The sequence below is a fragment of the Rhinopithecus roxellana genome, chromosome 13, assembly GCF_007565055.1.
Source record: "Rhinopithecus roxellana isolate Shanxi Qingling chromosome 13, ASM756505v1, whole genome shotgun sequence".
Classification (NCBI taxonomy): Eukaryota; Metazoa; Chordata; class Mammalia; order Primates; family Cercopithecidae; genus Rhinopithecus; species Rhinopithecus roxellana.
The window spans coordinates 71,576,331-71,588,920 of NC_044561.1; the positions used below are offsets into that span (position 1 = coordinate 71,576,331).

Sequence of the window (12,590 nt, forward strand, 5' to 3'; positions counted from 1 at the left end):
GGAACCGGGCATGACCTGGACCTGGGGCTGGCGACCCGCAGCCCTCACCCCTGGGGTGCTGAAATGCAGCAGAACAGCAGGATGGGCCACAGGCCACACAGGGAAGGCCGGTCCTGTCTTGAACCTTCTGTATCTTACACATAAAGTGTGTGTGTACAGACAGGGTCATGACTCCAAACCCAGATTAAACCAGTCTCAAGTGACTCAGGTGAACGGCCAGATGTGAGCCTCCCAGAGCTGGGCCGGGGTCTCTGTGCAGGCACCACGTGCTCCTAGAACCGGCAAAATGGAGGCTTCTGGTTCAGGGACAGCCAGGCACACACTCCGCCAAGCACGCTCCACGTTCAAGATGGGCACTGCCAGGAACCTGTCAGATGCAGGGGCTCAGCCTGTCTGTGACCTGGTGACCCGTGTGCCTGGCTGCACCTGAGCAGCAGGGGGCTGGGCCCACAGATGCCCCAGGTTTCCTTCCCAAAGGGCCTCCTGAACGTGCTCGTGTGGCCCCAGGGGGGTACTGGAGCACTCCCAAATCAAGCGGTCCAAGGCCTTATGTCCACACACCTGCACGTGCTCAGGATGTGCTGAGTCTCGTGGTTGGTAGAAGTGGGGAGGGGTGGGTGGCAGCAGAGGAATAGGGACTGGGGCCAGGCGGCATCCTGCAGACACCACACAGGATGCCCACGGGCCATGGAGAGCAGGCACAAAAGAGCCGGCTCTTCCAAGGTGTCCACCTGGGGGCAGCACTGGGTGGTCCATGGAGACCCAACAGGAGGTGAAAGAGGAGGGAGGGGCGTGGGAGGAGACTGAAGAGAGCGGACACCCGCCCTGTGACCGGCCGCCTCCACCTGCAGGGAAGCACAGGACTGAGCCCACCACACCTGCTGCTTTCCATAAAAAGGCCTTTGCTCAGAGGCTAGCACCCCAAGAAAAAGCCGTGCCTTTTCGCTCCACCACAGCGTGCTGGGTCATCTCAGCCCTATGAGGCTGCTCCCAGCAGGAGCTCAACAGGCCTCTGGAGCAGGGGACCCCTAGGGCAAGGGGAGGAGGAGCTCACCTGCCTGCCTGGGGACCTGGGGCCACCCAGCTGTGCCTCCACCCTGCAACGTGGCCCCTTTAACTGGAGTCTGACCTTGGGGCCCAAACCCATCCACAGGCAGAGACTCCGGAGTCCAGGGCGGAGAGAGCCCAGCCAGGCCACCTAGCAGAGCAGAGCCCGGACCCACAGCCCCAGCTAAGTGACTGCCCTCGACTCAGCTTCCTCCTCCGCCCGTCTCCACAACTTCAGGGTTGGTTTATCCTGCTCTATTTTTTCCTTAAGTTATACCTTCCCCCTTTCCACTCTTTACCACTTTTCTCCCTGCTGGGGACAAGGTGCCCTGCCCTCAGCTGAGCCCAATGGGGCCGAGGAGCCATCCTAAGATGGGGGCGCCGCCAGGGGGCGCTGCGGGCCAGGCTTACCTGTGGGCAGGTGAGGGTGAGCCCACCTGCCAGGCGCTGGCATTCCAGATGGCTCTGCCTCTAGATGAACTGAAGGAAGGGGACAACTATGGGCTTTCTTGCTTTCCCTTTCAGTGCTTCCCCTTCTCGACTCCTAACCCCCAGGCAGAGATTGTCTCCAGAGACACGAACTAGACACGGCATTTCAGCATCACTCCCAGCACGGGGCTGGGATGGGCCGGGGGGCACAAGCCGCCGACTTCATTAAACAGAGCCCCGCGGTTGTGCACTGGCCAGGGCAGTGCCGCGGAGTTTATGCACGCACGACAAAACACAGTACTGGTGTGCGTTTTTTAAAAACCGGATACAGAGAACTTTCTCACGTATGTTACACACATACTTATTTCAAAAAGGGCAGGACAGGTGGAACGAAAGGTGGCAGACTGGACACCCCAAGCCCCAGGCCCCGGCCGGCAACTGAGAATGGAACAGGTACAGCCTTCTACGGACAGAAAGGGGAGGGCACAAGACGGCAGCCACGGGAGTTTGAAGCTGAAGAGCACATGGACCAGTGACAACCAAATCAGTGCCCCAGGGCGCCTGGCCTGAGCCACACTGTGCTGCGAAGCCCCACAAGGCTCAGGAATGTTAAGATTCCGGCACCTTTCAGGGTCGCCCAGGATCTGCGGGTAGGAGATGGGACTGGATGAGGGGGGCGTCTCTAGGAAAGCGACCAGCCTGGAGAAAAGACACTTGGCACTGAAGGGAATGTGCACCTCAGAGCAAACCACAGACCGAACACACGCCTGCCTGAGCACAGCAGGCGGCGCTCCGACCTCCAATCCCCAGAAGCCACAACAGTGCCAAAGACAAAGGCCAAAACCAGCCACAGAAGCCAAAATCCAGAGACGAAGGTTACGCAAGACGGAACCTTTTTTTCTATTTGCTTTTCTTCTGAGACAGGGTCTTGCTCTGTCACCCACGCTGGAACACAGTGGCGTGATCTTGGCTCCCTGCAACCTCCACCTCCCAGGCTCAAGTGATCCTCCTACCTCAGCCTCCCGAGTAGCTGAGAATACAGGCATGTGCCACCATGCCTGGCTAAATGCTTTTTTTTTTTTTTGGTAGAGACAGGGTCTCCCTGTGTTGCCCAGGCTGGTCTCGAACTCCTAGGTTCAAGTGATCCGCCCGCCTCGGCCTCCCCAAGTGCTCATTACAGACGTGAACCATCGCGTCTGGCCTGAAATTTTTTTAAAAAAATCCAACAAAACCTATCATTAACATCCTCACGAAGACAGCTGGTGCAGTGATGCAGGTTACCGGAGCCTCACAAAAGACGATGCTGGTTAGAAACAACAGAGGGAAGAGCTCTGGAGGTGAAAGCCTGTTAGCCACAACACAACTCAACAGAGGAGCAGAACATGAAGTTGAAGAAGAGTCCCAGAAAGCAGGACAGATCGACCAAAGAGAAAACAAAGATCACGAAGAGAGGAGTGGACCAGCGCGGCCCTCCAGGAGCCGCAGAGATAGGAGCAGCGAGGAAATCACCCCCAAATCCTTCAATCAGAGCTGAAGGATGCATTTCCCCGTCGGAAGGGCTCTCAGGTGACCAGTCTGCCAAAAAGACGAGGGACAAAGAAAGATCCTAAACATGACAGGAGAGAAAAGCAGGTTCCACGTGAAGGACAGTGAATTCCGGCGGCATGGAGCCTCCTACGTGGGCCCGCAGGGGGTGACGATCCCAAGGAGACTTCCGGAGGAGCTGTGCTCCATACCAAGGGACACCCTCTGAGGGGCAAGGACCCAGTCCCAACGGAGACCTCGGGGGGGGGGGGGGGGGGGCGATGGCCTGGCCTGAGGGAGGCTCTGGAGGAGAGATGAACTCACCACGGAGGCTTCCAGAAGGGCTATGGTCTGATCCTGAGGGAGACTTCTGCACAGAGATTGTCAGCCGAAACCCCAACCAGGAGTGAAGGGAGAATGGACGCACTTTCAGACCCGCAAGTTAGGAAAACGTACCCTGTACCCAAACCAAAGGCACTCGATGACTGGCTGGCATTCTCCGAAAACTGCCAGTCATCAAAGATAACGAAGATGGACGAGTGGTTCTCAACCAGGAGAGACTCAACAGACATGGTCCCGGGGTCCTTCCAATAATCCTGAATGATGTTCTACAAAGGCCATTACCGGGACAACGGGGAAGTCAGAGTGAGTCGGAGCAGACGGCCGTGCTGCTGTCTCATCAGCTCCCCCATTTCAATCTCTGTACAGTATTATGTCCTTGCTGGCCGCAAAGTCACGCTCAAGTATTTGGGAGTAAAGGGGCACCAAGTCTACAACTCATTCTCAAATTGTCAGGGCAAAAGTAACGTGTCCACAGAAGAGGGGAGGGGACAGCAAATGAGGTGGCGTTAACATGCGGGCAGTCAGATGAGAGGAGTGTGGGAATTCTGTTTAAAGGGGCACATCCCAAACACCTGTTCTCAGGAGGCCATAACATGATGCGCCTCCCTCCCCAAACCAAGGGAGCAAATCCCAGGAGAAGATCCAAGACCCAACCCAAGAGAAGCCAAAGGAATTTGGCCAATGGTGGGAGGCCCATGGAGAGCAGCCCCGAGACTGAAACCCAGAAGAATACCTGAGCGAAGGAGGAGAGACACTAGTGACAAGTGATCAAAAAGAAAAACAATCAACGACTCCAGGGAAAACAAAAGCCAGGTAGGAAAAGCAGTCACACGATCCTGTGTGGTTCAGCAGTGAGCAAGGTGTCTATCGTCACCCCATCAACAGCAGAGGCAGATCCAACTCGCGAAAGCCACTCTGACAGGTATGAGTGGGAAGCGCAGGTGTGCAGCAGGGAGGGCAGACATTACGTGGTGACCCGTTCTCCCTGGTCAACAGGTAAGGTCAGCAGCCCTAAACCTGTTCCAAAGTGGCCACCTGGTTTGGCCTTGAGAAGGGCAAGAGGGCGCTTCTGGGAGGTGGGAGGCATTACTCCTGAGGTTACTCACACCCTGATCTGGTCTGGCCGTGTCCCCACCCAAATCTCATCTTGAACTGTAGTTCCCACAAGCCCCACGCGTCGTGGGAGGAAACCGGTGGGAAGCAACTGGATGGATGGGAGCCGCCTCCCCCATGCAGTTCTCGTGATGGTGAGTGAGTTCTCACGAGATCTGCTGGTTTTACAAGCGCCTGGCATTTCCCCTGCTTGCGTGTCTCCTTCCTGCCGCCTTGTGAAGAAGGTGCCTTGCTTGCTTCCCCTTCTGCCATGATTCTGAGTTTCCTGAGGCCTCCCCAGCCCTGCGGAACTGTGAGTTAATTAAGCCTCTTTCCTTCATAAATTAGCCAGTCTCAGGTTTTCTTCATAGCCGTGTGAGAGAACAGCGAACACACACGCCCACGGCACGTCTTGACTCCTCATGTGCCTGCGTGGCTTTGGTGAGCACAAAATCCAAAGCAAAAGACCCCGACAGGAGGGAAACACACGGACAGGCAGCTGCGGCCCCCGCTCTGGAGCGTGTCGATCTCTAGTTTCTTACATGTCTGTGTTTATGAAAATCTCTAAGACATTTACTCACGGTATCATCTGCAAAATGACCTTAAAGAGGACCTGAAGTGAGTCTGGGGTTGCCAGGGCTGGTGACAGGCCCACCTGAGTCTCCTCCACCTGGCTGTACCTCTAACACTAGGCTGAACAAAGAAGCCATGCACATGGCCCGGAGCGTTAAACATTTTCTGCATTTACTGCTGTCTTCTGCAGACACTGCTTCCCAGCTTCCTGATGTGCACTTGTGTGTTTTTCTGCATCGTGAGACACAGTTCTCCCCACCCTTTCCAGAGAAGCTGAGTTTCTACAAGTTCAGGAGTAAACCTGTGTCAGAGACGTTTCCGGCAAAGCACTGCAGCTGGTAGCCTGAGGCCTCCTGAGGTGAGGGTGCTGGAGACAGAGATGAGGTGGCAACTCCATCCGGAGGAGCTAGAGGCTGGCATCGGGGGCCGCAGTAAGGAGGGGTGGTGAGACCCCATCTCTCAGCATGCTTCATCGACGTGCCCATCCTAGGCCTGGGTGAGTGGAGGTGACAGTGAGGAGGTGCGACCCGCTCTTCTTATGGTGGAGTAGGCGTGGGTGGCCGGACAGGTGGAGACCAACGTGGGTGAGCATCTGCTCAAGGCCATGAGGCAGCGGAGCCCCACGCTTCTGGGGTTGACCTCCAGCTGGGCTGGAGGCTGGGCAGGAGCACATGGGTGAGGTGGGGGAAGGGCGGCCCGATGGAGGAAACAGGCGTGTGCAAAGGCTATGGGGCGTGTCCAGGAACGGAGGCCAGCTCTGAGGAGCTGGAGAAGAGGGGAACGGGGACTGCTGGGGGACAGGAGTCCTGTGCCCATCGCAGGGGTTACTTTCTCAACTGAAGCCTGTGCTCACTGCAAAGGCTGGCTGGACCAAGATCCCAACGCGGCTGGGTACATCCATCACCCAATGTGCAACAAACCTCCCTGAGCCGCGTGGTCCAAACATGATTTCTTAATTCTCATGATTCTGGGCCAGCTGGGAGGATCTTCTGCTGGGCTTGGCTGGGCTCGCCACTGGGGCAGCTGGGACACCCGGGCCTCCCACTCCCTCTCGGCATTGTCACCCCTGTGCTCTCAGGTTCTGAGGGGCGGCCCCAACGTGTCTCTGTTGGTCAGGCTGGCTGACGCCCAGGGCCAAGCCCAGCACCCACAGGGAGAGGAACCCAAGGGGCACAGAAGCTGTGGCCATGGCCATGGACCATGCGGGTGAGCAGAGAAACCGGATTTGGCAGGCAGGGACTGACGGGGGATACAGGGTGTGGCTTGGAGGGCCCAAGGCACAGCCTGGCATGAAGGATGGGGCCTGGAACTGCTGAAGCCCCGCTGTGGGGTCCTGACTGGGTAGGTGAGGGAGTGAGGATGAGAACTGGGGATGGAGAGCAACTGGGGTCCCAGAGCCCACAGAGAGTAGGGGAAGGGCTGGGGCTGCCAGGCAAAAACCTGGGTGAGGGGCTCTCAGCAGAACCGTCTCTCTCCAGTGACGAACCTGTGTGGGGCCCTGGAAGCTGGACACAGAGGAGGCCTGGGGCTCTGAGGCTCACTGCCCACACTGGGCAGAAACACCTCCAGTGTCCTCGTGGTTGTCCTTTCTAATTACAAAGACTTTTGGAACCTTTTTAATTTTCTAGGAGGAACCCTTGGCTCCTCCCACCCAGAGGCCAGCTCTGCTCCTTCTGGAAGCGTCTCGCATGGAGTCCATGCACTCCCCTCCCGACTCTGCACACACCTGATAACGTTCCGCTCTGCTGTTCCACAGTTTCCTTTCCTCTCAAATATCTTGGAGACTGTCCTCTGTTAGCACAGAGACCCCACCTGACCCTTGAGCCCAGGAGGACGAGGCTGCATGAACTGTGATCACGTCAGTGCACCTCAGCCTAGGCAAAGGAGCAAGAGGCTGTCTTTTTAAAAAAAAAAAAAAAAACAACAAACAAACAAAAAAAAAAACCTCAATGTTTCCTACGCTCCAGAGAATTCCACAACATGGACACAACGTAGTACTCAGTCTCCTTGGACAGACATTGAAATTGTTCCCTGTCTTCTGCCACTACACGCAGGGCTGCCACGCACTCCCCACGCATGGCGTGGACACAGACACAGGATCAACTCCTAGGAGTCATCAAGGTGTGAGAGGGACCAGCCTGGCCAAGCGGATTGCTGGTTGAGCATCAGCAGGTGGCTAAGCTGGCGATGGCACCTGTGCTAGCACCTGCCACTCCTGTTCTCGGGGCAGACATCGCTGACCCATCAGCTCTCCTTCCCTGAGCCCAGCCTGAGCTGCTCCGTCCTTGCCCCCAAGGTCAGCAAGCCGACACTACAGACTCCATTGATGGAAGCCAATGGGACCCTCCGAACATTCCCCCAACTGTGGAATATGTGAAGTCGGTCTGTGGGCTTCAGAAGAGCCCCCAAATTTACACGTGCAGTCTCCTTGGGGGGAGCTGGCTGCTGCCTCATGGCCCTGCCACTGTGTGTTTGACATGCGTGTGCAATTTCAAAGACTCTAAGAACACGAGAAGACGTGCTTAACACACACAACAGCAGCCGCATCTGCACACGCCTTGGCAATCACTTTCGGTCTCATGGTGCTCCGGGGCGTCTCACAGCACAGCACAACAAAGTCGCTTTGCTCCTGACAGTTTCCAAGCTGAAGACGTGCTTACTGCACTAGCGACACATGATGTCCGTGTGCGTCTCATCCATGTGCTGACACTGCCTTTTCTTTTTGACACGACCCTGGACTTGCGATGGTTTCCTGCAGTATGGAATGGAGTCCTTACCTCCCTTTCCGAATGCCACGGATAAATTCCGGCCATTCCTTGCTGGTTGTGTGCCTGATCAAAGGCTAAAGCTGACCAATTACAAGGCTGCCAGGCATTGCCTTACCCATACACACAGGCTAGGAGGGAGGCCACAGCCCTGTCCTCTTGCTAAAGACAAGGAAACTAGGCCACAGAAAGGTGAAGCACACATCACCATCAGCGGGATAAGAATGTGAGCCCAGGAAGTCCGGCCTGCCCCACCCTGCCCTCCCGCAGTTCCACGGCCCCCATCCTCATCCTGGTAACACCAAGGACCTGCCTGCTTCCCACACTTATTTCCAATTTGAGGAGGATATAAATAGGCCACTTCCGTCCCCATTGTGCACAGCAACTGTGGTGGCCAATTAGACTCGGACCAGCATCACAGGTGCCTCCTTCCCACAATCGTCCATGGCACCTTCTCCCAACCTTTTGGATTCCTCTTGTGATCACACGGCAGGGAGGCAGTGGAGGTGCCTGCCTGGACCAGAGGAGAAGACCTGCGCTTCCTCTTCCCAGGCCCCACAGGCCTTACGGGCCATCAGTGCCGGCCCGCTAACTGCTCAGCACCCAGGGCCTGTTTATTCCTGCATCCCCCGTATCACGCCACAGGGCGTGACCTCTGCATCCACTGGGGGTGGGCGTGACTCTTCCACCATCTGCAGCCTGGGGATTCCAGGAAATCTGTCCTCGGACTCCAAGCACACAGGGGCAGGTGCCCAGGCTCCAACCCACTGGCCTGGGGCACAGACGGTGCAAAGGCCAGGAGCCTCAAGAACATCCGGGACCACTGGCTAGCGAGCGCCACCTGGGCAAGACCTGGGCTGCCTTCGGCTGCTGCCTCCAGACTCCACACCCAGCGACTGGATGGCAGACAGGGACTCTGGAGACCCATCAGCCTTGGAAAGGTCAGGGGTAAAGGGCAGTGGGCAGGCACTGTCTTTATCCAAATGCTTCCTCACCCTCCCAGCTGAACAGGACTGGGAAGAGCACCTTCAGGAGCGCCCAGCAAGAGGGTGTATGGCCAGGCTTTACAGACAGAGGGGACAGAGGCCAGGCTGCGGCTGCTCCCTCCGGGACAATGTCTTTCTCCTGCCTGCCTTGCCCACAGCGCTCAGGCTCAAGGGCCTTGCAGAGCACCACCCTCACCTGACCTAAGACAGCAAGGAGGCCAAGCAAGGCCTGTGGCTGCGGGGTCCCTCCCCAGGGCTGAGCCCAGGCTCCAGAATGAGGGGACCCCACCCCTCATCCCTGGGGATATAAAGACAGGCCCCCGTGCTCCCCTTCTCAGGTGGGGGGAGCCTCTGATAGCAGGAAGAATGCTGTCAATCAGCCACATGCAAGGGAGGCTTGGCATCCCTAAGCCATTCAGTCACAGGACAGCTCTCACCTTACAAACACTCCTAGCCAAGTTAGCTTGCGTTCCTTCAGACAGCAAGTTCCAGGTCTGAGGGAGCACACAAGGTGCCCACTGTCTGCTGGGTGTGCACCCCATCCTCCACAGCTCATCCCCACCCAGAAGTGTGCCCCTTGCCCATGCCCCACCCCCGCACCTGGGTACCAAGGGCATGGGATAGGGCTGGTCCAGGTTCAACCACTCCCTGGCTCTCGTACCCTGGGCATGGCACCAACCCACTCCACAAAGGTCTTGTCTTCCCACACCAAACCCACTCAGCAGGCAGACCCAGGGGCCCACCTCCTTCCAGCTCTGTCCCATTCCCTCAGAGCTTTTCCCCAACCCTGCCCTGCAACAGGCACTGGGGATCCAGACACCCAGCAGACCGGCAGACACCACTGCTATTATCCGGCCAAGGAAACCAATGAGAAAACCAATACTAACAGAAACAGTAACACATTTATTGACCACTTTCTGTATGCCAAGCAGCAAGGAGGCAACCCAGGGGTCAAGTCTGGCCATATGGTCCGTGGTGACCACTGCAGCCCCAGCCCCAACAGCAGCGTAAGAAGCACACACTGGACAGTAGGACATTACAGTTTCCAGCTGGTGGCCAGAGAACAGCCAGCCAGGCCCAGGGGCCACTGTGGTGACATGGCCCAGCCCCAACACAGGGTTCCCCAGCACAGTCATGTCCCTTGTGGTGCTTGCCACAGAGTGGTTCTGACCATCTCACCCATGCACTGCTGCCTGGTCACCACCAGCTACCCTCCCCACATCAGCCCAGCACTCCCCGCCCTTCCACTTCGGGTGCCCCAATACTTGCTCCATGCAGGCCAGGTTTGGGACCCTCTGTGGCTCTCGGCCTCTGTCTCACGGCTCCTTCTCTGGGATAGCCCTCACCACAAATGCACTCTTGTGGGCTGAACTGTGCCCGGACCCCTGGTCCCTGCGCATGGGAGGTACTGGAAACAAGCTTTTTGAAAATGAAATAAAGATGGGGTCTGGCTGGACTAACGTAGGCCCTAAAACCAATAAAAGAGTCCTTATAAAAACTGGGAAATTGAGGCCAGGCACGATGGCTCACGTCTGTAATCCCAGCACTTTGGGAGGTCAAGGGGGGTGGGGGTGGGGGCAGATCACCTGAGGTCGGGAGTTCAAGACCAGCCTGGCTAACATGGAGAAACCCCATCTGTACTAAAAAACACAAAATTAGCTGGATGTGGTGGCAGGCGTCTGTAATCCCAGCTATCAGGAGGCTGAGGCAGGAGAATTGTTTGAACATGGGCGGGTGGGGGACGGAGGTTGTGAGCCCGAGATGGTGCCATTGCACTCTAGCCTGGGCAACAAGAGCGAAACTCCATCTCAAAAAAAAAAAAAAAAAAGAAAAAAGAAAAAAAAAGATGATGATGAAAGCAGAGACTGGCTGGATGCACCTACAAGCTACAGAACACCAAGGGCTGCCCACAGCCATCAGAAGCCAAGAGAAGAGCAGGGAACTGATCCCTGGACTTGGGACTTCTGGCCTCCAAAACTGTGAGGGAATAGATTTCTGTCGTTTGAAGCCACCTGGGTTGTGGTAATGTGTCAAGGAAGTCACAGGACACTAACACATCTGCTTATTTCAAAACACTTCCACTGATGGAACCAGAGTCACAGATGCACCGGCACGTGCTCAGCACTAACTGTGCTCAGACACAAGGAGAGGCTGGGGATCAGCAAAGAATTCGTCAGTCACATGCTGAACTCAGGAGCCCAAGCAAGTGCTACATGGGCCACATGATGGCTGAGGGAGCATGAGACAGGGAACATTTGAGTGAGGCTTTGAAGGTTGAGTAGAAGTTGGCCTGAAAGATCCCCACCCACACACAATGTTGTTAAGGACAAGTTGTATTCTTCCTTCCCCTTCACTACCAAGCAGGTTTCAGAGGGGTTCCTGGCTTCTCTTAATGCTCTCGGCATGAGACTACTAGCACACACTGTGGACACAGCACACGTTTTAGGCATAGAACACGCACCTCTCACACCTTTCTCAGCCTTCTCACACCTCCCAGTAAAAGATCCCTGGGTAAATATATTCACTGTCAAAACACCAAGCCCAACACGCAGCCTGCTGGCCCTACCAGGCCAAGTCAGCAGCCTAAACTAAAGATCCATTTCCAATGGTCAGCAGGCTGAGTTTCTGCCCTGGGACACACAGTCCCCAGGTGCATTTCTTCTTTTCTGATCTGATGTTTGGGACAGCACCTCAATATACACTTTTACCTGGCGAATTTGGGGAGCTTCAATGGAAATGTGTGCGCAGTGCAAATAACGGGACGAACGTTGAAGACAAAGGTAACTTCAGGAACAATGAATGCCAAGGTCCAAAAAACCAGAGTGCCAGGAGATGCTCTGGGTTCCAACATTTGCCTCTGAGCCTAGAGCTTGACCTCCGCCTGGCCAAATGTTCCCAGATTAAGGGGTACCAACACAGCAGACCCTGGAGCCACAGTATGGGTTCAACACCTGGCTGTGCCACTTACCAGCAAGGCACTCAGCCCCCCCAGGCTTCAGCGTCCACTTACCAGCAAGGCACAGCCTCCCCAGACCTCAGCCTCCTTAGCTATTAAATGGGATGCCAGTAGCTTCTATGAAGAATTGGATGAACTAAAATTTATAAAACCCCTAGAATAGTGTCTGGGATACAGTAAGCACACATAAGAGTTTACTACATTAATTAAAATGCCACACTTGTAAATCTGTGTTTCTGCTATTCTCAATCTGTCCTGTTCAGAGTTGGCCAAGGTTCTCATTTGTTAAGACCATCAAATTTCTAAAACTAGCAACAGCAAGAGTAGTCTCAAAATAGGCGATAGATTTAGGACAACTTCCACAGGAGACTGGTATGTCATCAAGGAATAAGAGCCACAGTCAAGGTCAAGGTGAACCCCCTTAGGGAGACAAGCGCTCCTGGGAACCTAGGAATACCACTGTTTATCCCTGCAATCCCACCAGGGTGAAGACGGAGTCGGAGTTTAGGAAAAAACCAATGCCACTCCAAAAGATGTTGTGACAACTGAAACGGGAATGGCTAATGCCGATTTTCTTCCGAATTTGTCTTCTACAGAAAAACAGCAGAAAATGCAAAGTCTCAATTTCAAAACTTAGGGCTTTGGATAACGGTGTCCCAAACCCCTGTAAACGCTGTCTCTTGAAATCCACAAGGCCGAACTTACGGAGCTAGAGGAAAGGTTGTGGAGCGAATCCATCAAGTTTGTTAGGCGAGGCGGCGGGGGAGGGTGTCACGCTGAAACGCGGCAAGGCCGCGAGGATACGGGCGGGCGGTGTGCTCCCTACGGGGCCGGGCTGTCTAACGATGCCCCCCAAATGGGCATTGGGACGCGTCC

General features: G+C 55.7%; 1 protein-coding gene across 6 annotated transcripts in view; it reads right to left on the minus strand.

The window, feature by feature from the left end:
* SS18L1 (SS18L1 subunit of BAF chromatin remodeling complex) overlaps positions 1-12,590 on the minus strand; it is a 38,737-nt gene that overhangs the window by 25,385 nt on the left and 762 nt on the right. The window lies entirely within an intron of this gene.